The sequence below is a fragment of the Oryzias latipes genome, chromosome 11 (genome assembly GCF_053564925.1).
Source record: "Oryzias latipes strain Hd-rR chromosome 11, Olatipes_Hd-rR_3.1".
NCBI lineage: Eukaryota > Metazoa > Chordata > Actinopteri > Beloniformes > Adrianichthyidae > Oryzias > Oryzias latipes.
In genome coordinates, this window is record NC_136247.1 from 787,750 (window position 1) to 813,894 (window position 26,145).

Here is a 26,145-nt window from a genome sequence, read left to right on the forward strand (position 1 = left end):
TCAAAGGAAAGAATGGTTTAATCCAAAGGGCTGCAGGGGGAGGAAATGAAGGGTTGTGAGAGCTCCTTAGAGACAGATATTAAAATTTGATTGGCTGCCATAGAGTAAACCCCTACCATCTTGTGCATGTCTTTGGAGAAAATCTTTTGATTTACTCCCCCGAAATAAGGAGTTGGTGATCTTTCAGGGGGGTTCATGTGACATCATTCTGGTAAATATCAACCACACCAAAGTGGAAAAACACAAAACAGCACACTTAAAAAGAATTACAGGAACTTTTGTGACCAGGCCAAACTACTGAGAACATTCGTATTTATCAGTGGGAAAATGTCAAATAAGTCGTCTTTCCTTGCATCAACTTTCAGCTCACTAACTTCTGCCTAATGTCCGTGCAGGGATCCTGGTCTGTACACTTTTTTGGCAATGGTTCCTGTAATGTCTTTCATTAAGTTGGTAAAAGAAGTATTTTCGTTTATGTAATTCATGCTTGACAGTTCGTTTTGGAAAATAGTCAGAGTGAGACATCTGTCGTTTCTGTTAAGTTTCGATTTTAAATTTTTGTCAGATTGAGTGCTCTCACCATGCGTTCTCAAGTTTGATGGAGCACATTTTCACGGAGATGCGGCCATGTTCGTGCTGAGCTGGCTCTGTGCGTGCGAGCGTTGGGAATTTTCCGTCTTTGTAAGTTGATTATACATTTTTTATGTTTCTTAGGAAGTGTTTTGCTGTTTCTTGTGCAGTTTAAAGTGTTTCTTACAAGCTGGGAATTAGCATTTGGCCTGTCATACCTTCTTATGGAAAGCTAATGTCTGTGAACACATTTTTTCTGTTGTATTTCAGTTACAAATAATAATATGAGTATTGATCAAGATGAAGAGAAATTAAAAGAAGCAACTCAAACTAACTTGGAAGTATTCGTATTTGTTCGCTGGCTGTCTAGCATCATCAAGTCACGTTGTGAGGACAGTACAGTAAAAAGACGGATTTCACAGCACTCAAGCAAGCAGATCAAAGTAAAGCAAACATGACTCTACGCTCGGGAAGAAATTATTGCAGAGACTTTGCTAACGAGCATCAAGCTGAAACTGCTGAAAAAGAGCAAGGAAAGGTTTCAGTCGAGCAACCAATGTTGCAGCAACCTTCACAATCATTCGACGCGAAGTCACAGTCGTCAAGATTTACAAGGTCATCTCACCAGTCCTCAGCTAGTTCTGCAGCCACCAGAGCTCATGCCAAAGCACAGGCAGCTCGAGCTCAGCTAGCTTACGCAGAGAAAGAAGCTGATGTAATGAAAAGGAAAGCTGAACTGGATGCCAGTTTACACGTTCTGCAATGTCAAAAAGCGGTAGCTGCAGCCGAAGCTGAAGCATCAGCTTATGAAGAGGCAGCAATCCAAAGCGGGGAGCTCAGGCAGGAACACCATGTTGAAGCTGACGTTCTTAGCAGATCCCAACGCACAAGTGAATATGTACTAGGGTTGGGCGATGTCCCCTAATTTGGCCGTTGACGATGTTTGCTGTCAACCATCGGGATGGACGATGACATCGTCGGGGGGGGGGGGGGGGGGGTATTTTTACATTTTTCGTTCTTATATAACTGCTATTCGTTATTTTGCTTTTTTAATTTTATTCCCAACTAATGGTTACTCCGCGATGATCCAGTATAAACGGAGGGAAGTGACTTTAACAAAAAAAGTAACAAGCAAGATAGAAAAGAAGTGTAGTCGCTCCCGCACTTATTAATTAGTGAAGTGGACCGGCGGAGCGCGGACTTAAAGCTTTGTGTTTGATGGGAAGGGGGGGGGTACATGAGCGGTATGTGTGGGAGATTTAGGACTGCGATCCCTCCCGCAGCTCTAGGGGTACAAGCAACCGAACTCAGAACCGGGTCTAAAGGTGTGTCTGAGCACAGCTCGGATCGTCAGCACACACAGCGGTTTGAGCTTCAAAGCAGAAATGTCGCTCAGTCCTTAGAAAACATTCAAACAATCACGCGGATTTGTGTTTCCAGTCGTGTCCCGACTAAATAAAGGCTGATGTTATTCTTACACGTTTACGTGCAGCGCCACCCAAAGCTAATGTTGTTAGCCCGTGTTAGCATACTGCTAATCCTGGCTCCGTTCAGAAAAAGCACTGACCACACGGATTAAAATTCAAATGATGAGCGAACAGGTGTTTGATAATAACCGTAACATTATTAAAAGCACGTTTAGAAGATCATCTCGTATTTTACCGAGCTGACATGTCAATATATATAGCCGCTCGGTGCTGTTATGGTTTTGTATTGAATTGTTACATTCAATAAAGTTTGGAAAAAAAGCCGCTCGGCGGAAGTTGTATCCCCTTCCGGTTTTCAAACTGCGCATGTGCGAATACTGCGCATGTGCGAATGATTTATTCCGACCGAAATTGTGACCTTAGTGAACGTTTTTATATTCTGAAAACATTTTTCTGGGCCCATGTACACGGTTGGATTCTAATCCGACCATTGATCCCATCAAGATATTTTGTACATGTAACCGCGGCTTATGGTGTCGACGCGCAACGTGGCGGGGGCGTGGCATCACGATGGTGGTCTCTCCATCGGGATGTCAGTCACCCATCACGATGGACGATGATATCGTCCATCGGCACAACCCTAATATGTACAACAACAGTGTGAATTTCTCTCCAACAAAGGTTCTTCACACCACTTGCCTTGGAAAAAGGAAGAAAATTACATCCAAGAAAATGAGCAAACACGTTGTCAAGTTACAACCAAAGTAGAGCAGAGCTCGCCACAGTCAGAGAAAAGAATGAAAGACAAAGCAGCTGGAATCACCTTTTCAACGAACCCAACTTACAAAATACACCAAGACACACTTCTGATTATGCAAATTTCTACGTACCTGAGCCCAGTGGAGCACAAGACTTTGCTAGGTACCTCATTCGCAAGGAGTTGGTGAGTACAGGACTTCTACAATTTGATGAAAAACCCGAAAATTACTGGGCATGGAAAGCCTCCTTTATTAGTGCAACCAAAGACTTAAATTTGACTGCTAGAGAAGAAATGGACTTGCTAGCTAAGTGGTTGGGTCCCAAGTCATCGGAACAGGTGAAAAGGCTGCGTGCTGTACACATTCTTGATCCTTCTGCTGGTTTACATATGGTTTGGCAACGCCTTGAAGAATGTTACGGATCGCTTGAGGTTATTGAAGACGCACTTTTTAAAAAAGTGGAAGAATTTCCCAGGTTGACTAACAAAGATGGTGTTAAACTACAAGAACTCAGTGACATTCTATTGGAGCTGGAGTGTGCAAAACAAGATGGCTCACTACCTGGACTGGCATATTTAGACACAGCTCGTGGAGTAAGACAAATCGTAGAAAAACTTCCATTTAACTTACAAGAAAAATGGGCAGCTGTGGGGACTCAGCATAAAGAAACTTATGGTGTGGCCTTTCCGCCTTTTTCTGTCTTCACAAAGTTCATCCAGCATCAAGCAAAGATTAAAAATGATCCAAGCTTTGCTGTAACGGTCACCAACAGTCACATTCCTCCTCGAGCAGAGAAGTTTGTACCATACCGCAAAACTACAGTGTCAGCGCACAAAACAGACATTGTTGCAGGTTCAACTCAAAGTGAGATGGATTCAGTGAAAACAGAAAAGCCAGATCGTCAGTGTCCAATCCATAAAAAACCTCACCCACTCAAAAAATGTAAACTTTTCAGAGAAAAACCATTAGCAGAACGTCAAGCCTATTTGAAAGAGCATCGAATATGTTACAAGTGTTGTGGGTCTGTTCAACACATCGCTAAGGACTGTAAAGCACTAGTTAAGTGCAGTGAGTGCAACAGCACAAGGCACATATCGGCACTGCATCCAGGTCTTGCTCCCATTACAGCGACCACAACAATAGAAAACAACAACGAAGAACAAAACAAAGACTCCACCTCTGTTGTGTCAAAGTGCACAGAGGTGTGCGGTCACATGGACACACCACGATCCTGTTCCAAAATCTGTTTGGTAAAGGTCTATCCTGCAGGACAGATGGAAAAGGTCACCAAGATGTACGCAGTGATAGATGAACAGAGTAACAGGTCACTGGCAAAATCACAGTTTTTCGACTTGTTCCAAATTGAAACACAACCTACCTCATACACTCTAAAGACCTGTGCTGGAAAAGTTCAAGCTGCTGGAAGAAGAGCTCTCAACTTCCTCATTGAGTCTATGGATGGAAAAATGAACATTCAGCTGCCACCTTTGCTCGAGTGTGACGCAATACCTGATGACAGGACAGAAATTCCTTCCCCTGATATAGCAAACCGTCATCCTCATCTCCACTCAGTCGCAGACAAAATCCATCCTGTTGACCAAAGTGCTCCAATCCTATTGCTTCTAGGAAGAGACATCCTCAGACTACACAAGGTACGTGAGCAAATCAACGGACCACATAACGCACCATATGCACAACGTCTGGATTTGGGCTGGGTTATTATAGGGGAGGTGTGTTTAGGGAAAGATCATAATTCATCAAACATTAATGTGTACAAGACACACACCTTGGACAATGGGCGACCAACCCACTTTGAACCATGTCCAAACATTATTCGTGTAAAGGAAAACTACAGAGTTGTAGCTCAGCAGGACCTTACACCAGCAAAAGAGTGTGTTAGCACGTCAGAAGTAGATCACAATATGGACAAGCTTGGCCACTCAGTGTTTGATAGATCAAAGAACGATGATGAAATTTCCCTTTCAATATATGACAGAAGGTTCCTGAAAATTATGGACAGTAAAGTTTACCAAAACAACGAGAACAGCTGGGTAGCACCACTTCCCTTTCGTGCTTCAGGGAGAAGACTTCCTCCAACAAGAGACCAAGCTCTAAAACGCCTCCGGTCACTGAGAAAGACACTGGAAAAGAAACCGACATGAAAAACCACTACATGGAGTTTATACAGAAAATGGTGGATAGTGATCAAGGTGACCCTGCTCCGCCTCTGCCAGAAATGAACTCTAGACCTCTGGTTGCCATATCAACTGACCCAGACTGTCCTGAGGTGCTAGCCCCAGCTGCTTTACTGACACAAAAGATGAACACCATGTCTGCGCCTTCTGGAAGCTTCTCATCAGGTCAGCTGTTTGGAAAACAGCATGTTCAGCACCTCGCTGACACCTTTTGGAAAAGGTGGAAAAGGGACTATTTGTCAAAGTTGCAAATGGACTCAGGATAAACCAAACATCAAAGAAGGAGATGTGGTTCCGGTGAACGATATCCAGACCAACAGAAATGAGTGGCCGTTGGGATTGATCGTGAAATCCTTACGTGGAAAGGACGGTAAAGTACGTAAGGTGGAAGTACGCACTGCAAAAGAAGGGACTTTAAAGACTTACCTTAGACCAGTGTCAGACATTGTTGTTCTTATCCCATATGACTGAAAACGTTACGTAAATTTTTGTTAATGTTTTAATATGATATAATTGCATTATATCAAGCGGGGAGTGTAATGTCTTTCATTAAGTTGGTAAAAGAAGTATTTTCGTTTATGTAATTCATGCTTGACAGTTCGTTTTGGAAAATAGTCAGAGTGAGACATCTGTCGTTTCTGTTAAGTTTCGATTTTAAATTTTTGTCAGAGTGAGTGCTCTCACCATGCGTTCTCAAGTTTGATGGAGCACATTTTCACGGAGATGCGGCCATGTTCGTGCTGAGCTGGCTCTGTGCGTGCGAGCGTTGGGAATTTTCCGTCTTTGTAAGTTGATTATACATTTTTTATGTTTCTTAGGAAGTGTTTTGCTGTTTCTTGTGCAGTTTAAAGTGTTTCTTACAAGCTGGGAATTAGCATTTGGCCTGTCATACCTTCTTATGGAAAGCTAATGTCTGTGAACACATTTTTTCTGTTTTATTTCAGTTACAAATAATAATATGAGTATTGATCAAGATGAAGAGAAATTAAAAGAAGCAACTCAAACTAACTTGGAAGTATTCGTATTTGTTCGCTGGCTGTCTAGCATCATCAAGTCACATGTTGTGAGGACAGTACAGTTCCTCCGAGTGCTCCTCTGTAGCGCCGGGCCCATATGGTCCAACAGGACGGCTCGAGGAAATGTCGGAACCGGCTCATAAGCCACTCGTCCTCGTTTGCCAGCAAGTCTTCTTGCTGTCTAAAGATTGTGCGTCATTTCGCATTGTGATGGGGCATTTTATTTCCATCCATTTAATTGCATCTGACAAGCTACAGATGTCGGTAATAATCGACATGGAAATGGGAAATTGATCAGCGCAAATGTAATTTCTTGTTGCTTTCTGAATGGTTGAGACATACGCCATACATTGTTTTATCAAAAATAAAACAAACTAAAGGCATATGCATGAATACCATAATTCCGTAGCTTATGAAGAAATATTTTACTATGAAAACAACTTTCCCCAGTGGACAATTAGTACGTCTGTCTATCTATCTATCTGTCTGTCTGTCTATCTATCTATCTATCAAATTGCACCTATATCTGCTCCGCCAGACGGACACATTGACGAGAATATCAGTTTTGTACATTATTTTGTTCTGTTAACTATATTATTTATGAGGATGAATTGCACAACATGCCAATATTGCAGAACATATTTCACTTTTGTCGCAGGGTAGAATGTCCACAATCACACATCCATTTGCTCTCACACTCACACCTATGGACAATTTAGAGTTGCCAATTAACCTATGAAGCATGTTTTTGGACGGTGGGAGGAAGCCGGAGATCCCGGAGAAAACCCATGCATGCATGGGGAGAACATGCAAACTCCACACAGAAAGGTCCCCCATTGATGTTGTGTTTTTCATGTCCCCCAGCCGGGACTTGAACTGGGGGCCTTCTTGCTGTGAGGCAAGAGCGCCAACCATGCCCACCCTGCGACAGACTGGCGACCAGTCCAGGGCATCCCTTGCCTACGCCCAAGTGGCTGGGATAGGCTCCGGCAACCCTGTGACCCCGAAAGGGAATAAACAGTAAAGAAGATGAATGATGAATGTATTTCACTTTTCTTTTTGCAAATAAGTGTTCATTTGATTTTCTGTTGTAATTTTCGTTTGATTTTTTTTGTTTGTTTCACTTCTGATCGATCAAACGGGTGTTCGTGTAGGCTGTTAATTGTAAGACTTGCTTTGTGAAGTCTTCATGTTATTTATGAGAGGCAGTATTGTCATTTTAACTTTCACGTGTTTCTTCCATCTGCAGACGGTGTCGCCGTTTCTCATTTCACACATTTTTGTGCGTACGCCTGGGTCAGAGCTTGCGTGAAGGACCGCACATTTTCCCCTCAAGTTTGCTTTTTATAAATATCAACTATTGCGTAGAGAGTGGCGTACGCCTTCTATTGTGCGTACGCAATGTTTATAAATGAGGCCCCTCGTGCTTAGGACAAGAGAAATAACAAAGGGCGCCTGATCACTAGTTAAACATATGAGTAAATATATCATTATCTAGGCTAAAACATAACACCAGTATTCATAATTCCTTTAAATCTAACATTGTAAGTCAATCCATTTGAAATGAATGATTTTTATCCATAAAAAAAAACTTTATGTTGACATGTTTTGTCCCGACTCAAGAATCAGTGAACTACAAAAGCAAACTGACAATAGCAGTTTCTCAGTAACTCACCCTAAATATTTTCAAAAACATCACAAGTACTCAGTATTGTTAAAACAAACTCCACAGAAAGCCCTAATTGTTACGACGGGGTTGAGGGAGTACTAGGGATGGCCCGTTTGACACGGACGCTTCAGCGTGCGTTTCACCTTCATGAAACAGAGCGGTTCGGCACAATGTTTCTGGGCATGTGTCAACTAGCGCAGGGGGGTATTCCAGGAAGCATGTTTAAACTAGCCTGACTTTAAGCCTGAACTCTGGCTGAAATCCACCTGAACTTGCTTACTCTGGGTATGTCGGTTCCAAAAGACCGGATATGAGTTGGCGTAATTACGCTCGACTTGGTAACCCTGGGTTAATGCACGTGCACAAAAGGTACATAAAGACATTCTCAATAGATCGCCGATTTCCGGAGTCACCATGGAAACGCGTGGTGAACCAAACAGAGCGCAATACTTTAGTGAGACGGAGTCTGAGATTTTAATGACGGCGTATGAAGATTATACGTCCATCAAAAAAGTAACACGGCTGCATCATCAAAAGAAAGAATTTCTGCTTGTAGTAGAAGAACAGACAAAGTAAACGCACGAGTTTCTGATCTTGTTTCCATTTTCATGTGACGCATATATATAACTTATCCAATTTTGCCACCTTAAATTAAATACTTCTATTGGTAACAAATAATTGAGTTAAATTTAATCAACCTAATTTCCTATGTCTATAAAACTCAAATTTATGTATTTATCTAACTAAATGTCATATTACTCCAATTCAATTAATATTTTTCCATCTTAATTAATTATATTTCTCGATCTCTCATATGTCTAAGTATGAGCCGGCAGATATGCTCATTTTTCAACAATAAAAAGGACGGGGGAAAAAATGCACGTCGCGCATAAATTCATTAAAGAATTATCCGTCACTGTCATTACGGTAAAATTTGGTAGGGGTGCTATATAAACTCATCATCCTCTCCTTCACTCTCACTCATGGTGCATGTTATGGTGCCTGTTAGTCTCCTCCCCCTCCCCCTCCTGCTCTGCACCTGACTCCACCAGCTGGGACCTTTTCACCTAATCACCTGCTTCAGCTCTTAAGGAGACTCAGCCTCAGTATTCGACGCCAGTTCGTTGCCCCTTATGGATTCCAGCCTTCAATTGTCTCCTGTGTGGAAGTCAGTCCGAGCCCTCCAGAAGCCCTGTGAAAACTTCAAGCTCAGTAAAGCCGCTCTACTACCTCCAGCCACGCCACAAGCCACTGTCCTTGCCAGCTTCTTACCAAGCCATCACCATCTCTCCTGGAAAGAAAATAAAATCTCTTCCTTAACTCTCACCTACCATTGTCCTCATTCTGGGTTACAGCATCTGGGTCTGTCCATCCTACAAGTCATGACAGAACGAACTGGCCAAACTCCTGACCCAGCTGACCCAGAAGGACTCCGCCACGCAGTTAACCAGCAAAGAGCTTTCCTGGAACTGCACTCCAACGCCATTTCTCGCATGTCTAAAATTCAAGAGGATCTACTTTCACGACTCAATGGTATGATGCAAAAATTGACGGATTTACCTAGACAAATGTCTAACTCTGTCACCACAGCAACTTTTCCCACTTCCGGCAACACTTCCACTAACCCTCCCGTTCCGACCCCGGAAAACTTCCGCCTGCAACCAGAGCCATTCTACGGCGACGTAGAAGCATGCAGCGGGTTCCTCCTGCAATGTCAGCTTCTGTTTCATCAAGCTCCCAGGTATTACTCTTCTGATCCCAGCAAGATCACTCTCATTGTTAACTCTCTGAGAAATAAAGCCTTGCAGTGGGCCCAAGCTTTTCTGGCAGCCAATCCCATAACCCACCTTCCGTTTGAACGCTTCATCAATGAGTTTCGTTTAGTGTTTGACCAACCAAAGAAAAAAGAAGAAGCTACCAGGAAACTCCTTGCTCTCAGGTAACATAATCGCTCCGTCAGAGACCACGACTTCAGAATCCTGGCGGTGGAGGCCTGCTGGTCGGACCCGGCGCTTCACGGCGTCTTCTATCAATCCCTCAATGAATCCATAAAAGATCACCTCTGCATGCAACCTGAAACCAGCAACTTTGAGGAACTAGTCTCCGCTGCCCTGCGCTCAGACACCCGCCTTCGGGAGCGCCAACACGAAAGACTTCATCAGGCACGTAAGACTCCTAAACCCGTGCAACCTGCTGCTGACGCTCTTTTTCTCCCTGCCTGTGCTCCAGAACGATCACACAGCTCTCATGAGGAGCCCATGCAGATTGGCCTCTCGAAAATCTCCGCTGAAGAACGCAAAAGACGCAGGGAGGATGGTGCGTGTTTTTACTGCGGAAACCAAGGACACCAGGTATATCAATGCAAAATGCGTTTAAACTCCAGAACCTTTCCGCTAGAAAACAGGCCGCGTACGGGTGCTTCTATTATCTCTGCTAAAGACTTTCTTTTTCTCCCTGTCAAGTTATGTAATCGTTCCAATGTTGCCAACCTTCAGGCCCTTATTGATTCTGGCGCTGAACACAGCCTCCTGGATCACAGTATTGTTTCCCGTCTCTCGCTCCCTGTAGAGAAGCTTGACTCTCCAGTTAGAGCTGCCGGTTTGGGAGGACAACATCTCTCCCTCATTACCCATCGCACTAAACCCGTACTGCTTATCACCTCAGGTAATCATAGAGAAGACATCCAATTCTTCATTACTCACACCCCCCACACTCCCGTGGTTTTAGGGTTCTCATGGCTTAAGAAACACAACCCACAGTTCGATTGGGCTAATCCCCGTATCATAAACTGGAGTGAGCTATGTCTGGCTAACTGTCTCCGCTCTGCTGTTCCCTCCATTGCAAATCATGCTAGCAGTCAGTCGGAAGACATTGACCTCAGTAATGTTCCTGAGTGTTATCACGATCTCTGTTCAGTTTTTAGTAAGTCCAAGGCCGGCTCCCTACCCCCTCATAGACCCTACGACTGCGCCATCCAGCTATTAGACGGTGCCACCTTACCCAAGGGGAGGTTATTTAATCTGTCTGGTCCTGAGAAAGTTGCCATGGAAAAATATATCCAGGAGGCACTTTCTTCGGGACACATTCGTCCCTCTTCATCTCCCGCAGGGGCTGTTTTTTTTTTCGTTGAGAAAAAAGATAAATCCCTGAGACCTTGCATTGATTATCGCGAGCTTAACCAGATCACTATAAAAGATAAATACTCCTTGCCTCTCATTAGCTCGATTTTCGACTCCATCCAAGAAGCCCGTATGTTTTCGAAACTCGTTCTCCGCAACGCTTACCACCTTGTACGTATCAAAGAGGGTGACGAATGGAAAACTGCTTTCACCACCCCATTAGGTCACTATGAGTATCTGGTCATGCCCTTTGGGTTAACCAACGCCCCTGCCGTCTTCCAACGTCTCGTCAATGACGTCCTCAGGGATTTCCTGAACCAGTTCGTTTTTGTTTACCTTGACGATATTCTAATCTACTCCAGGGACATCGCCCAACACAAGAAACACGTCAGATCTGTGTTACAGAGGTTGTCCGAAAACCAACTGTTCGTCAAGGCCGAAAAATGCGCATTTCACACCACCTCTGTTCCATTCTTAGGTTACATTTTTGAGGCTGGCAGCATCCGGCTAGACCCTGGTAAAATTGAAGCCGTGTCCCAATGGGAACCACCGACCACGCGCAAAAAATTACAGCAATTTCTGGGCTTCGCCAATTTTTATAGGCGCTTCATTAGAAATTATAGCTCCATTGCTGCTCCGCTCACTCAACTCACATCCACTGCTAAACCCTTCATCTGGAACACCACCGCTCAAGCCGCCTTCGACCAACTTAAGAAACTGTTTGTTTCCGCCCCCATCTTAATTCAGCCTGACTCAAACAGGCAGTTTATTGTGGAGGTCGACGCCTCGGACTCTGGGGTTGGGGGGGTTCTATCTCAAGGGAGGAGGGCACGAACAAGCTTAAACCCTGTGCCTTCTTTTCTAAGAAGCTTTCCCCGACGGAGAGGAACTATGATGTAGGCAACCGGGAGCTACTCGCCATCAAGTTAGCTCTCGAAGAATGACGTCACTGGCTGGAGGGAGCGGCTCACCCCTTCATTGTTTGGACTGACCACAAAAACCTCGCTTATCTCCGTTCTGCCAAGAGACTTAATTCTCGTCAGGCCCGTTGGTGTTTATTCTTCGACCGCTTTAATTTCACCATCACTTACCGACCAGGATCTCGCAACATCAAACCGGATGCCCTGTCACGCAAATATTGCTCATCTGAGACCACCTCCATCACCAACATCCTGCCTTCCACCTGTGTGGTGGGGAACCTTACTTGGGACATCGAGGCCAAAGTGATCCAAGCCCAAGGTGAGGAACCTAACCATCCTGTTCCCCCTAACGGCACCCTTTATGTTCCCAGTTCCCTGAGGTCAGACGTCATAACCTGGGCCCATTCTTCCCGCATCGCCTGCCATGGGGGAGTCCATCGTACCCTCAACATCATCCGCAGACGTTTCTATTGGCCCACCATGAACAGAGACGTCAGGGAGTATGTGGCCGCATGTCCAGTCGCCCAGTCGACCGTGGTCCCATATCGCCGTGGATTTTGTCACCGGTCTCCCTGATTCTCAAGGTCACACAGTTATATTCACGGTTATCGACCGTTTTTCTAAGTTCTGTCACTTCATTCTACTCCATCAGCTCCCCACGGCCTCTGAAACCGCAGACATTCTGGTCCAGCACATCTTCAGACATCACGGCATCCCATCGGACATTGTATCTGATCGCGGACCACAGTTCATCTCCCAGGTGTGGAAGGCCTTCTGCTCTGCTCTGGGAGCCACAGTCAGTCTCACGTCAGGTTACCATCCTCAGTCCAACGGCCAGGCTGAACGTGCTAATCAAGAGCTGGAAGCCTCTCTCCGTTGCCTAGCAGCTGATAATCCTTCTGACTGGTCAAAATACCTGGTTTGGGTCGAATATGCACACAACTCACATCCTTCTTCCGCCACAGGAATTTCCCCGTTTGAGGCATCCCTCGGGTTCTCTCCACCGCTGTTCCCGTCCCACGAACTCGACCTGGCTGTGCCCTCGGTGCAAGACCACCTCCAGCGATGTCAACGCGTTTGGCAACAGACCAAGGCAGCACTCACCCGCACAAAGGAGAGCAACTGCCGGACGGCGAACCGTCACAGGGTGGTGGGACCCGACTATCGACCCGGACAGAAGGTATGGCTGTCAGCTAGGAACATCCCTATTCAGGCCACATCTCGCAAGCTCGCCCCCAGGTACATCGGTCCGTACACCATTGACAAGATCATTAACCCCTCCTGTGTCCGCCTCAAACTCCCGGCCGCCCTCAAGATTCATCCTTCCTTCCATATCTCTCAAATAAAGCCTGTGTTGGACAGCACCTTGTGCCCGCCTTCCGCTTCCCCACCTCCCGCCCGTATCATTGACGGCGCTCCAGCTTACACGGTCAGTCGCATCCTTGATGTTCGGCGGCGGGGTCGCAGCCATCAGTTCCTTGTCGACTGGGAGGGGTACGGCCCTGAGGAGCGCTCCTGGGTCTCCCGCTCCCTCATTTTGGACCACACCCTCATCACGGATTTCTACCGTGCCCACCCCGCCCTGGACCGCCTGGAGGCGGTCGTTGAGGGGGGGGTACTGTTATGGTGCCTGTCAGTCTCCTCCCCCTCCCCCTCCTGCTCTGCACCTGACTCCACCAGCTGGGACCTTTTCACCTAATCACCTGCTTCAGCTCTTAAGGAGACTCAGCCTCAGTATTCGACGCCAGTTCGTTGCCCCTTATGGATTCCAGCCTTCAATTGTCTCCTGTGTGGAAGTCAGTCCGAGCCCTCCAGAAGCCCTGTGAAAACTTCAAGCTCAGTAAAGCCGCTCTACTACCTCCAGCCACGCCACAAGCCACTGTCCTTGCCAGCTTCTTACCAAGCCATCACCATCTCTCCTGGAAAGAAAATAAAATCTCTTCCTTAACTCTCACCTACCATTGTCCTCATTCTGGGTTACAGCATCTGGGTCTGTCCATCCTACAAGTCATGACAGTGCAGAGACATAAGCACGGTAGGACAAAATAACTCAGCAAAACATGGCAAAACACAGTAAAACACCTAAACAACTAAACACATTTGGTCAAAAAGCCACACTTAAACAAAAAACCTGTCCAGACAGGCAAAGGAAATGGTATCCCACAATCCATTGCGGTGCCGACCTAACAGCAGCACCAAAGTTACACCTACTTAATTGAATTAATTTGAATGAAAGTAAAATAACTGTCTGAAAACTACGTGTTATTTTTAAACTGACTTAACAAACAAATGATTTATCTTAACTGAAGCAAATAAAAAAGTTAGATCAAAGTAAAAAGTTTCTCTTTCCAACATCCATATGTGGTCTTATCACCCTCTCATGGTGGAAAAAGTATTATCTGAGCTTCTTCATCCACTAAATCATCTTCAAATGGACACGCCATGCTGCTTCACCTCTCTGAAAACAAACTAACCTTCAACTAAACCTGTTTCAGACCAGGTTATGTTCAGAGCATGAGTTACTATGGCAACTTGACCTACCCTGAAACATACCTCCATTTCTGTAACAGAAAGCTGAGGTTATCAACTTCCTTAGCCTCAAACTTACCGTGGGAGCTAGCATAACCTGCTTCCTGGAATACCCCCCAGGTCACGTGATTGATGATGTAAGACGCGCCAAATGCATCGTTTACTTGAACCAGATTTCAGATCTCAGGTGTGTTTGATCAGAAGGGGCCCACTGTTGTCTATAAATACAGATGAATCCGTTTCCCGACCAGCTCTGTTGTTTCCCGTGTATCGTCGGAATCAACGTCATAGCACCTGGTAAAAAACGTTCTGTGGCTTGGGATCATTTCAACTTGATTTCTCCTAATAAGGTAATACACTAGTAACATTATTTTATTTAGTAGCCATTGCTGATTATGTTAGTTTTATAGGTATGTCTGTCAGTTTAAAGGAATCATTTTTATTCTTTCCATTTCTGTTTTAGGTGCAGTGTTTGATTTGCACACATGAATTGGCATTTAATGACCGTACATCCTCCATGATGCGACATCTCCACTCCATTCATCATGTTGAAACTCCGCAGTCGGCAAACCAAACCTTCAATCCTCCTCATGTCGGTAATAAAAATATATATAAGTAATGGCACGTCTCACAGAAAACTTAACAGTTAGCTCAGTGGTAAAGTTAGTGTCATGTGCACCCTCAAGTCATAGGTTTGAGGCTCAGCTCGTACAATTTTTTTTCCCTTTTTACTTCTTCATATGATGTATGTTTTGCAGTGTCGAGAAAGCAAGAACTTGATTTTGCATTGGTGGATATGATTGTAATGGATGCACAACCATTTTCAATTGTTGAAGACGAGGGTTTCAAGGTAAGGTGGCTAATAGTTATATAATATTTTTTTTTTTTTTTTTTTTTTTTCTTTTTTTAACTTGTCCTGTCCAACAGCTAGGCAGACAGATGAGAGCTGAGGGCCTCTTGGGTTGGACATATTTTACTTTAACAAGAGGGGTTATTAATCTTCAGACAAACCAAAGGTATGTCTGAATAAACCCCTTTTGTAATTGAGGCCAAACTTTATTAATTTCAAACATGTCTGAAAATCTTTGGTGTTGGACCGGACGGAAAAGGAAAGAGGGGAAGAAGAGAGAGGGACGTTAGAGAGAGGGGGGGTAGGGGGTGATAATAGGAGGGGAAGGGGGATAAGACCATGAAGCAGCATAAAGCAACAAGTTTACTGGTTGTTAATCATTATGGTAAGGTTCAAATGTAAAAAAAAAAAAACAAAAAAAAAGGGCGGAGCCTGTCCACACACACACTCAAATGTTATAAACACACCTGTTAGTTGCAAAAATGTCCACCTGTCGACATGTACACAAAACAGATAGTGTTCACACGCATACTTATGCCTTAAAACCAACTAGTGTGAAATATTTCAGTCATTCAGTCTGTTGAGCTAACACCTGTGCTCAGGTGAGTGTTTATGTTCTTCTAAAATGGATGGTGGAACGTGAAAAGAAGGAGGGAGAGTGCCCAGCCATCCCCACCCCAAGACCCCCACCGCACCAGCAGCGGCAGCCGGAATCCCCCCAACGCCACACGGGAACCGGCAGGGAACAACTGCCGCCCGGGCGACCAAGCCCGCCACCCAGGCCAGGGCCAGCAGGGCCGCCGCAAGGCCCCCAGAGCCAGAGAGCAGGGAGGCACGGAGGGAAAGAGGGCGCCGCCCCAGCCCAACCAGGAGAGCAGCCCCCCCGCCGCGCCGGGAGAACCCAACGCAGGGCCCCACCGGAGAAGGACGCCCACAGCCCCAGACGAGCACCCCACCACCACCCAGGAGTTCCGGGCATCCCCCCGCCCCAACCCCAGGTACGAGCCAGGACCCCCCAAGGGAGACCCACTCCGCACTCCAGGCAGCCATCCGCCTGGCCCACGGTTGGTCCAGGGAGGAGCGAGGCAGGGGCCCGCCGCCCCCGCCCAGAAGGGGGGAACCCCGGGGAAAAAAGAGGGCCCACAAGGGGTGTTGTAAATATGGCCCGACCAGGCTCGGCCACAGTTGGAAATTTGGCGGGGCCCAGCACTCAGGAGCAAGGACCAGAACCCACCCCCCAGGGACACGAACACCCCCGGCTCAGATGTAATGTGAACCCCCCCACCGCGCGGAGAGAGCACCGCCGGGCCCAGGAAGCCGGCACCCCGGGGACACAGCCGCCGTTGCAAAGGGGCCCGTACCCCCCACCAGGGAAGAGGCAGGGGACAGATGGTCCTAGGTCCCACCTTCCTTGCAAAATGTGTGTGCGTGTATGTGTGTTTGAGAGAGTGTGTGTGTGCATGTGTGTGTGTTTATGTTGGGATGTATATATTGAGGGGGGAGGGGTGTGTGTACTAAGGGGGGTGCGGTTAAAATTGGCGGGTAGGGCACTAAGGGGACGTCTCCTGATTACTCACAGTGACGTCCCCTCACCCTCCCCACCAAGGGGCCCTAAATGTCTAAGGTGCGGTTAAAATTGGCGGGTAGGGTGCTAGGAGGACATCCGCTGCTTGCTGGCAGTGATGTCCAAGCACCCCCCCTACCAAGGGCCCTACATGTCTAAGGTGCAAATAAAACCGAAAGAGGGGGGGCCCACTCCATACGGCAACCACAGGAGGGGGGTCACTGCCTAGTAAACCCCCCCCCCAAGGCTCATCGCAGGCTAAGCCCCCCACCCCCTCACCCTATTATGAGGTTATATGAGGAAGGGGGTAAGTTGGGGACAGATGATAGACTGTCCCCCGGTGGTCAAACAGCCCCCCCCCGCCCCCCCCCAGCAAGGGGGCCAGGCCCACCCAGCCCCGGGGCCCCACCCCCGGAGGCGCAGACACCCCAGGCCCAGCACCACCACCCCCACACAGAGAGAGGGGAGCCAGAAAGCGCCGGCCCCCCCCGGAGCAAGCCCAGGCCCCCACCCCCAAACGCCGGCCCTAGAAGAGCTCTGGTCAGGCCTCGACGGGACCGAGGCAGCCAACCGGCCGGGGAAACCGCCGATGGCCTCAGCGGAGACCCCGACCCGTCAACCCCCCCTGCCCCGTACCAATAGTGGTACAGTTATATAATATTTACATTATTTATGCTTTTGTGTACATAATAAGCTGTATTTTATTTGTTACTATTAGGCTTTTGTCAACCTTTTGGACCCCTCCTACATAATTCCTAATATTCAATTCAATTCAATTTTATTTGTATAGCCCCAAATCACAACAACAGTCGTCTCGATGGGCTTCGAAGTAAAACATGAAATCAAAAGGATCACAAATACAAAGAGTTCAATAGAAAAATACTAAAATGAACTAACAAACTGACTAAGCTATACTGGCATCCCTGCCCTTAGACCCCCTTCACGGTAAGGCAAAAAACTCCTAAAAAAAACGGATTCCGGAAAAACGAAGAAACCTCAGGGGTGCCCACATGAAGGAGGGATCCTCCCCCAGGACGGACAGGTGATTTACCAGAACTCAAAGAGAAGAATTAACTTATCTAAATCTACAACTACATATATAAAGTCCAGCAGACGAGCTTCATCCAGCCGGAGTTGGGGGGACAGTCAGGGGCGCGAGTCGAGCCGGAGACAGGAACCACAGCCAGGTGTAGGAGCAGGAGCAAAGACGAGGTACTCGGTCAGGAACAGGAGCACGGATGAGCCAACTGGAGTCTGGAAGCACTCCCACTCCCCAGGAGGGGAGAGGGAAAGAGGGACAATACATGAATCGCACTGCACCAAACAGAGGCATGGAGAACTAAATGATGAATAAAAATCAAGAATAGAGAAGAAAGGAAGGGTAGAAGTAGATGAGAAAAGAGGACAGAACCCCAGCTCCGATGGAGCGCTAGACGTTTTTTTGCCTCGACTTTGATGTCCAACCATTTCTTTTTTATTTCGGCCACGGTCCCCATAGTTACCCCAGCTTCAACTTCTAGCAGCCCTTTAAAACAAATAGTTATTGTTATGAAGTTTAATTTAAATACATTAACATTAAGTTAAATAATGTCTGAATACTAGCTAACCTGACAATAAGCCTGTCCAAAGAGGAATGTTTTCAGTCTAACTTCGAATGTAGAAACTGAGTCGGCCTCTCTTACATGAGCTGGTGTAACGGTTTCGGTTTCTTTGTGTTTTGTTTCCTTGGTTTCCTGTTTTATTTTGTAGTATTTCCTGTTTTGTTGTTGTTTCGAGTTTTACCTTGCCCCATCAGTCCTGAGTGTTTCCACCTGTGTCTTGTTGCCTTGTATGTATTTAAGTCCTGTCTTTCCCTTCCTCCTGTGCTGGTCCATATTGTATTCTGGTCTTCCCCTGTTTCGAGCGTTTCTAGTGTTTCGAGTTTTGCCTGCCTGTTGCAGTGGTTTTGTTTTTGTAGTTTCGAGTTTATGTTATTAAACCCTATTCCCTGCATCCTCCTGCCTCCTCTCCTCTCTGCGCCTGGGTACGTCCCCTATTCCCCCCGTGACATTATGGACCAGCCAAACCTGTACCCAGCAGAGAGGACCTGGTTTTGGTGGACCCCTGAGTGTTCCCAGATGCCCCCGGACTTCAGGGGGAGTCGCCTAGCCTCAAGAGGGGGTCGTCGTCGTCGCTGCCGCCCTCACCGCCCTCACCGTAAGCCCTCCCCTGACTCCTGGATGGAGTGGGACATTCTCCAGCCACAGGCCTTCCTGGACCCTCTGGACCAGGACCTGTGGCTGTGGGAGGACCTTTATCTGGAGGAGGAGGGGGTCGAGGCCCGGTGGGAGGTTGCTGGACGCGACCCCGCCCGTTCCTGTTCCTAGGAGGACCCCGGACGCTCCACGACCTGTTCCTACTCCAAGGAGGTTGCTGGACGCGACCCCGCCCGTTCCTGCTCCTAGGAGGGTCCCGGACGCTCCACGACCCGTTCCGGCTCCGAGGAGGTTGCCGAACGCAACCCCTCCCGTTCCTGCCGCGGACCCCGAACCCGAGCCGCCTGCCGCGGACCCCGAACCCGAGCAGCCTGCCGCGGACCACGAGCCACAGCCGCCTGCCGCGGACCCCGAGCCCCAGCCGCCTGCCGCGGACCCCGAGCCGCCAGCCGTTTGCTGGTTAGACTGTCGATGCCGGACGGCGCTGCCTCCCGGCCGCCCTCCGGATCCGCCTTGCCGGACAGAGCGGTCTCCGGGCCGTCCTCCTGACCCGCCGCGCCGGAATGCGCGGCCTCCCGGCCGTCCTCCAGACTATGTTGGCCCTTATGTTGGCCTTTCAGGCCCGCCCCTCCTGAACTGTAGGAAGGAACCTCGGTGCGGTTCCTTGAGGGGGTGGTAATGTAACGGTTTCGGTTTCTTTGTGTTTTGTTTCCTTGGTTTCCTGTTTTATTTTGTAGTATTTCCTGTTTTGTTGTTGTTTCGAGTTTTACCTTGCCCCATCAGTCCTGAGTGTTTCCACCTGTGTCTTGTTGCCTTGTATGTATTTAAGTCCTGTCTTTCCCTTCCTCCTGTGCTGGTCCATATTGTATTCTGGTCTTCCCCTGTTTCGAGCGTTTCTAGTGTTTCGAGTTTTGCCTGCCTGTTGCAGTGGTTTTGTTTTTGTAGTTTCGAGTTTGTTATTAAACCCTATTCCCTGCATTCTCCTGCCTCCTCTCCTCTCTGCGCCTGGGTACGTCCCCTATTCCCCCTGTGACAGCTGGGAGTTTATTCCATAAAACAGGGGCTTGGTGGCTAAACGCTCTACCTCCAACCGTACTTTTACTAATTCTAGGAACCACAAGCAGTCCTGCATTTTGCGAGCGAAGTGTTCTTACTGGATGGTAAGGGACAATGAGGTCCTTAATATAGGACGGGGCCATTTCATGTAAGGCCTTATAGGTTAACAGGAGGATCTTGAACTTGATTCTAGAATCAACCGGGATCCAGTGAAGTGAAACCAACACAGGAGTGATGTGGTCTCTTCTGCTAGTTCCTGCTAACAATCTAGCTGCTGCGTTCTGAACAAGCTGGAGACTTCTTAAGGAACTCTTAGGACACGCTGCTAACAAGGAGTTACAGTAATCCAGCCTCGACGTAACAAATGCATGAATGATGTTTTTCAGCATCACTCCTAGAAAGTATATTTCTGATCTTAGCAATATTCCGCAGGTGAAAAAAGGCAGTTCTACACGCCTGAGATATGTGAGCCTTAAATGATAAATCTAATAGTAAGGCCTTGAGGACAATGGTGAAGGAAAAGTAGAAAGCCAAAAAGGAGAAAGCCTTAGCTGTGGTTAGCAGAGCCTCTGCTGTCAGCCTGACAGCAGACATGTGGACATCCATTAACATGGACGCTTACTTGGCTGTAACATGCCATTTTATCACTGAGTAGGTAAGTATCCCCTGCTTCGTGCAATGCTTTGGTTTATGTATCTCAGTTTGATTTTGTTCATTCTAGGTGGAGCTGGCCTCTGTGGTCTTGGGGGTTCTGAAGTTTCCCCAAACCCACACTGCAGCTCACTTGGCTGAGGCCAAAAATCTTCTCATGGAAGAATGGGGAATTAAAGAGAAGGTGCGAGCCAGATCAATAAAGTACAAGATTATTCATCAATATGGCCTCCCACTACCTAATATACATGATTTATGAACATGTTGTAATCTTTCTTCCAGGTGACAGGCCTTCACCTGTCCCTTGCCCAAACCCCTGAACTAGAGGATATCCGAAGTAAGGGGCGTAGGATTGTCGGTCTTTTTAAATCCAGCACCACAGCGAAGGAGAAGCTGTCAGAGATGCAGCGACAGCTGGCCAGGCCAGAGCACAAATTAATACAAGAGGTGAAACATTTTTTTTTTTAATCTAAGATTTTACATTTTTTTGCAGTTGATTATTGTGTTACTTTCTTCTCCCCTTTAAAACATGCTTGCTGTCTTATCTTAGGTGGAAACAAGATGGAACAGCACATTTAATATGTTGGAAAGGCTGTTTAAGGAGAGAGAGCCACTGGGGGCAGCTCTGGCCCCCCTCCATACGGACCTTCCTCCATTCACCTCAGAGGACTACCAGGCCATACACCACTGCTTGAGCGTTGTTTCACCATTTCAAGAGGCCACAGTTGAGCTTCCCACAGAAAAACGGGTTTCAGCTTCCAAAGTCATTCCCATAGTTAAAATGCTGGAACATTACATTTCAAGCAGATGTGGTCAGATCACACACACAGCCAAGGCTCTGCCCACAGGGCCATAGAGCGACTCACGAAAGAGTGTGCTGCAACAATGCAGGTGCTACTTCCAGCGGAGGCACAGCCACAGTCAGCAGGAAGATGGTCTCTGGGCCCTGCTGGACAGGCATGTGGGGGCTCAACAGCAGGTGACCAGCACAACTGCCAGTGCAACAGTGGAGGTTCAAAGGTACAGTAAATATCAGAATCCTCATCATAACTTCTGCTCATTTTAAGCTGGTGCATGACAATGGGCTATTAATTTCCTTCTAGGTACTTCAAGGAACCCCACATCCCAATGACTGAGGACCCACTGAGATACTGGGTTACCCACAAGGTATTATACCCACATCTCTACAAGCTGGCAATGAAGTTTTTATGCACAGCAGCTTCCTCTGTGCCACGTGAGAGGATTTTCTCAAAGGCTGGCAAAATAGTCAGCCAAAGACAAAACAGGCTGAAGCCCAGCACAGTGGAGAAAATTCTGTTTATAAATAAATATCTATAATATGTATCCCACCCAGGCATTTTAGATAGGACCTGGTTCACAAGCACTCATTCTCACTTTAGAGTTGGCTTTCACAATGTAACACAAGCACTTCTCACAAATCTTCAAACATTGTCTTCTTATTTCATTTCCACACTGAAGTGTTACAAGGGCAAGGAGCTTAGTGAAGTAGATGATAAACGTCCAGTCCACCACCAGATGCCGCTGTTTTGTGTGGTTTCAAAGCCCCAAATGTTTCATTCATTTTTCTGGCATAATTACATAAAGCCCCATGAGAGCTTCATGGGGCTTCTATTCCCATCCCTAGGGAGTACCCAGATGCAGAGAGGAGGAGGCAGGAGTTCCAGGTGAACGAGATCTTTAGTAAAGTCAGCAAACTTGAAGCCAAAAACCACTGCTTAAGCAGGCAAGACAAACTAAAAAATTTGAAACACTCGAAATACACAGGAACTGGGGAGACCTAAAACTATGGAGCAGCACAGGATGATGGGAAAGACAGGACTTAAATACATACAGAACAGATGAGACACAGGTGGAAACAATGAGGGAAGATAGGGACCAAAAGCAAAACTCGAAAGAACAACATAACAGGAAACCTTTCAAAATAAAACAGAAAACTGAATTCAAAACATGACAGAAACAAAAGAGAGCCAGAACACAAAAGCAAGGACACTAAAACTGTGACACTCATATTATATTTCTTTTTCTCTTAGAGTGAACCAGCATGTTTGAGTAATCCAAGTTGTAGAAATGTCCTTATTTCTCCTCTAGGCAACGGTTTTCATCCTAAAAAACAATAAAGCAAATTCTGAAAAAATTACTGTAAAAATCGGAAAAAATGTATCCAAAGGTGGATAAAAGTGGAAGGATTTCATGTAATCCATGGACACCAGTGAAGATCACAAATCATTGAAGAAAAAAGGTTCAGAGCACCGTCTAGTGCTGGGGTGTCAAACATCCGGCCCGCCAGGTGGTTTAGACCGGCCCACACATGAAGAGTAAAAATCATAAGGATGTTTAAAAAAGAAAGCAAGTTTCAAGTCCATTCCTGTGGCGAGTTATGATTTTTTTAAAGAAATAACCGAAATGTGCAATTCCGCCACTAGGGGGAGCAAAGGAAAAGCATAACAGGTGAAACAACATTACTCTGCATGTGCCAAAAACGAAACCTAACAGCTCTGTATCTGGGTAGGCAGTAGTTTGGTTCCCTGTGAGCCTCACCACTGAAGGATGATCAGTAGTGACACCCTAATGACCAGAATGTTGTCAAAAAGAAAAAAAAAGGTTGAAGTGAAGTCCTGAGCTTTCCAGGAAAATGGAAATGTTCATGGAGCTGAATGCAAACCTGCAAGCTTGGTATGTCATCAACAGGTTCTCCAGGAATATAACATTCAGCACCACTATGAGACTCTCCACAAAGAAAAGTTTCACCATTTGCAGTTAAGAAAAAAAAGATTTAGCAACCATTAGCTGGACCGATAAATATCCATCTGGATTTACTGGGTTTGCTTCAGTGTCAGATTTAAAATATTCTGTCTGTATAAAATTGAACAAACCAATATTTTTCAAAGTGAAATTAATTTTATTTAAGATTAATTGGCCTCTGTGAATGAATGTGTAATAAGAAATGATAAGTCTACCATGTTGGTTGAGGCATGTTTTCCAATTAGGTAAAAAAAAACAAGAATAAAGCTTTATTTTGCCTTTACGCTACTGGTACGGCCCACTTGAGATCAGACGGGTTGAATGTGGCCCCCGAACCAATATGAGTTTGACACCCCTGGTCTAGGTGGTCTAGATGACCCAACTCCCAACGTTAAAGTACCTAGGATAGCACAAGGGTTAAAGGTTCTCTGACCAACTGGCTTCTGCAGCGTTCGGCAGTTGTTGCTGTTTCTTCCCTTTTATGTGGTTTACCAGCCCCGCTTATATCATGCTCATATTAATGTTTGGTGTTAATGTTTTTGTACAAGGTGCAACAGATGAACATTTCAAACTTTTCTATAAGTAATTTTTTTCCAGGACTCTATATTACCTTTTCAAGTTACTATTGCTGGTAATATCCAAAGTCGACCAGCCAAATTAGATTTCTACCAGCCAAATATTTCTCTGGAAAAAAAAAGTTATGTATTTGAAAACAAAAAAGTTATTCCTGCTATTTAGAAAGACTAGTTGATGATTATTATAGAAAGTGTCGTCTTATGCAGAAATGTAATGTTATTTTAACAAAAGACATTTCTTGTCACATGAACAGGCAGACGGCTGGCTCCAAGTGCGGCAGGTTTTGTAGCAGTGTTAAAAGTCCACAAAGCTAAATCAGGGTCAAGGAGGAGGCAATAACAGGCATGAGATCATCAGAGGAGAGAAAGGGTAATCAGTGTTCAGGTGAGGGTAGGGGCAGGTGACAGGCAAACAGAGTTAGGGTCAGTAGATCAGGAGGCGTACGCTGGCGCAGTGGTCAGCACTCTTACCTCACAGCAAGAAGGGTTTCGGTTCAAGAACACCAATGGGGGACCTTTCTGTGTGGGGTTAGCAAGTTCTCCTTGTGCATGCGTGGGTTTTTATCCAGCTTTCTCCCACCATCCAAAAACATGCCTCATAGGTTCATGTGCTATTCCAAATTGTCCCCAGGTGTGAAAGTGAGTGTGTGTGAATTGTGGTGACCTGCCTTTCGCCCACAAGTGGCTGGAATAGGCTCCGACAGCCCCATAACCCTGAATGGGAAAAAATGGTTTAGAAGATAAATGAATGTACGTACACAATACAAATTTAGCTCACATACAAAAAACACGTCTGGATATAATATTCCGGTGAGCTTAAAAATAATCTATTTGTGTAAAAGTGAATGGACACCTGTGCTCAGCTGAGTGTCTGTGAAGTGTCAGACAAAAAAGGGGGAGCACCCGGTGCCAACCTGTGACTTGCTTCTGGACTAAATACACATCTGAGAGCATCAGAAAACTGCTCGAAGGAAGAAAGGGCCAGGAACTGACACTCCCATTCAGCCATTACCCATCAGACTGGAACAGGGACAGATCGCCAGAGTTAAGCAGATGAGGTCACTTGATCTGAATCGGAGTCCTTAAACCTGTAGAGGTGGGAGCGGGAATTCCCCTAGCTGGAGATGAATTGCACCTCTCCAAAATGTGCAAAACAATGAGAACTTTAAAAACACTTCCATCTTTAGTTAGCATATAGTGGAGGCAGAGGCAAAGAATAAGATACAGGAAACTTTCAAAGTGAAAGTTTTAACAAAAGTTTTAACCTGGCCCAGCATAAACTTTGAACAAGTTGAACAAAAACATTCAGGATAGTCCACAGATTTACAAGCGTTGCAAGGGTGATGAAACTCGAAAGGTCCTTTTTCCTTTACAGAGAGCTGTCACAAATGTATCCAGTTTTGAAACAGCTTGACATTTCCCAGGTCATTCTCCCAGCTTCCAGCTGTGAAATTGATGGTTCCATCGCAGCAACAGTATTGGGAAAAGGAGAAGTAGACTGTTGATGAATGGACTTTCCAGTTCTTTGGCCATCTCAGGTCTTGTGTAAATTGCTGCTGAATCACAGACCAATCTTTTCTTTGTCCGCACTGTGAAAAAGCCATGCAGTGTTTTTTTAATCACTGGGTTGTTCTGAGTGTGAGTAATTCGGGTAAGTATGGAGATGCTACAGCCTTTCTGCACCTGTCCTTTCGTGGTAAATGAACTTTATTCTTTGTTCTATTTTTATTTGTAATGTTTTAAAATGTATAATAAAATCCTATAAACAAAAAACATGTGGCTTTTCTGATCTGCTGCTAAAAGACCCCTAAATTCTACCCCACTTGTGCATAAACACATGCACACATGGTACCTATGTGTGGCCATGGCAACAGTTTGCTTTAGAAAAAGGAAATGAGCTTCAGCACTGCCAAAAGCTGATTATAAGCCACTCTGAAGCTTAGATTTCTGTCAAAGGTAGAAACTCAGTTAGACAAAGAGTGCCAAAATAAAACTCAATGTTGGCCTAAAAAAGAAAAAAAGTCACAACACATTTTAGGTTTTGCAACACAACACAAAATAACACCCTACAATTCATTAAAACACAGAAATAATTAACTCAAAACACGAAACAATAACTCACAACACGACAACTCACACCGCAACGCAAACACTTTAACTCACAACCCAACCCTTTAACTCACTGCACAACACAATAACTCACAACACCATAACTCACAGCACAATAAATAACTAACCACACAATGTCATGATTTCGAAAACCGAGACAGACCCAGACGCTGGAACCC

At 46.0% G+C, this 26,145-nt stretch overlaps 2 long non-coding RNA genes across 3 annotated transcripts; both read left to right on the top strand.

Moving 5' to 3' along the window:
* Positions 1–14,661: 14,661 nt before the first annotated feature.
* Positions 14,662–17,473, top strand: LOC144995091 (uncharacterized). The gene is made up of 3 exons (XR_013658728.1): positions 14,662–14,799; positions 14,962–15,053; positions 17,336–17,473. It is a non-coding gene; the product is annotated as an uncharacterized LOC144995091 (long non-coding RNA).
* Positions 17,474–20,387: 2,914 nt separating this feature from the next.
* On the top strand, positions 20,388–21,207 carry LOC110015892 (uncharacterized). Of its 2 annotated transcripts, XR_013658726.1 has the most exons (4): positions 20,388–20,523; positions 20,590–20,703; positions 20,802–20,966; positions 21,070–21,207. It is a non-coding gene; the product is annotated as an uncharacterized LOC110015892 (long non-coding RNA). The 2 variants fall into 2 exon arrangements; XR_002291156.3 differs by lacking the exon at positions 20,388–20,523 and having other exon boundaries at positions 20,566–20,703.
* The last annotated feature ends 4,938 nt before the right edge of the window (positions 21,208–26,145 follow it).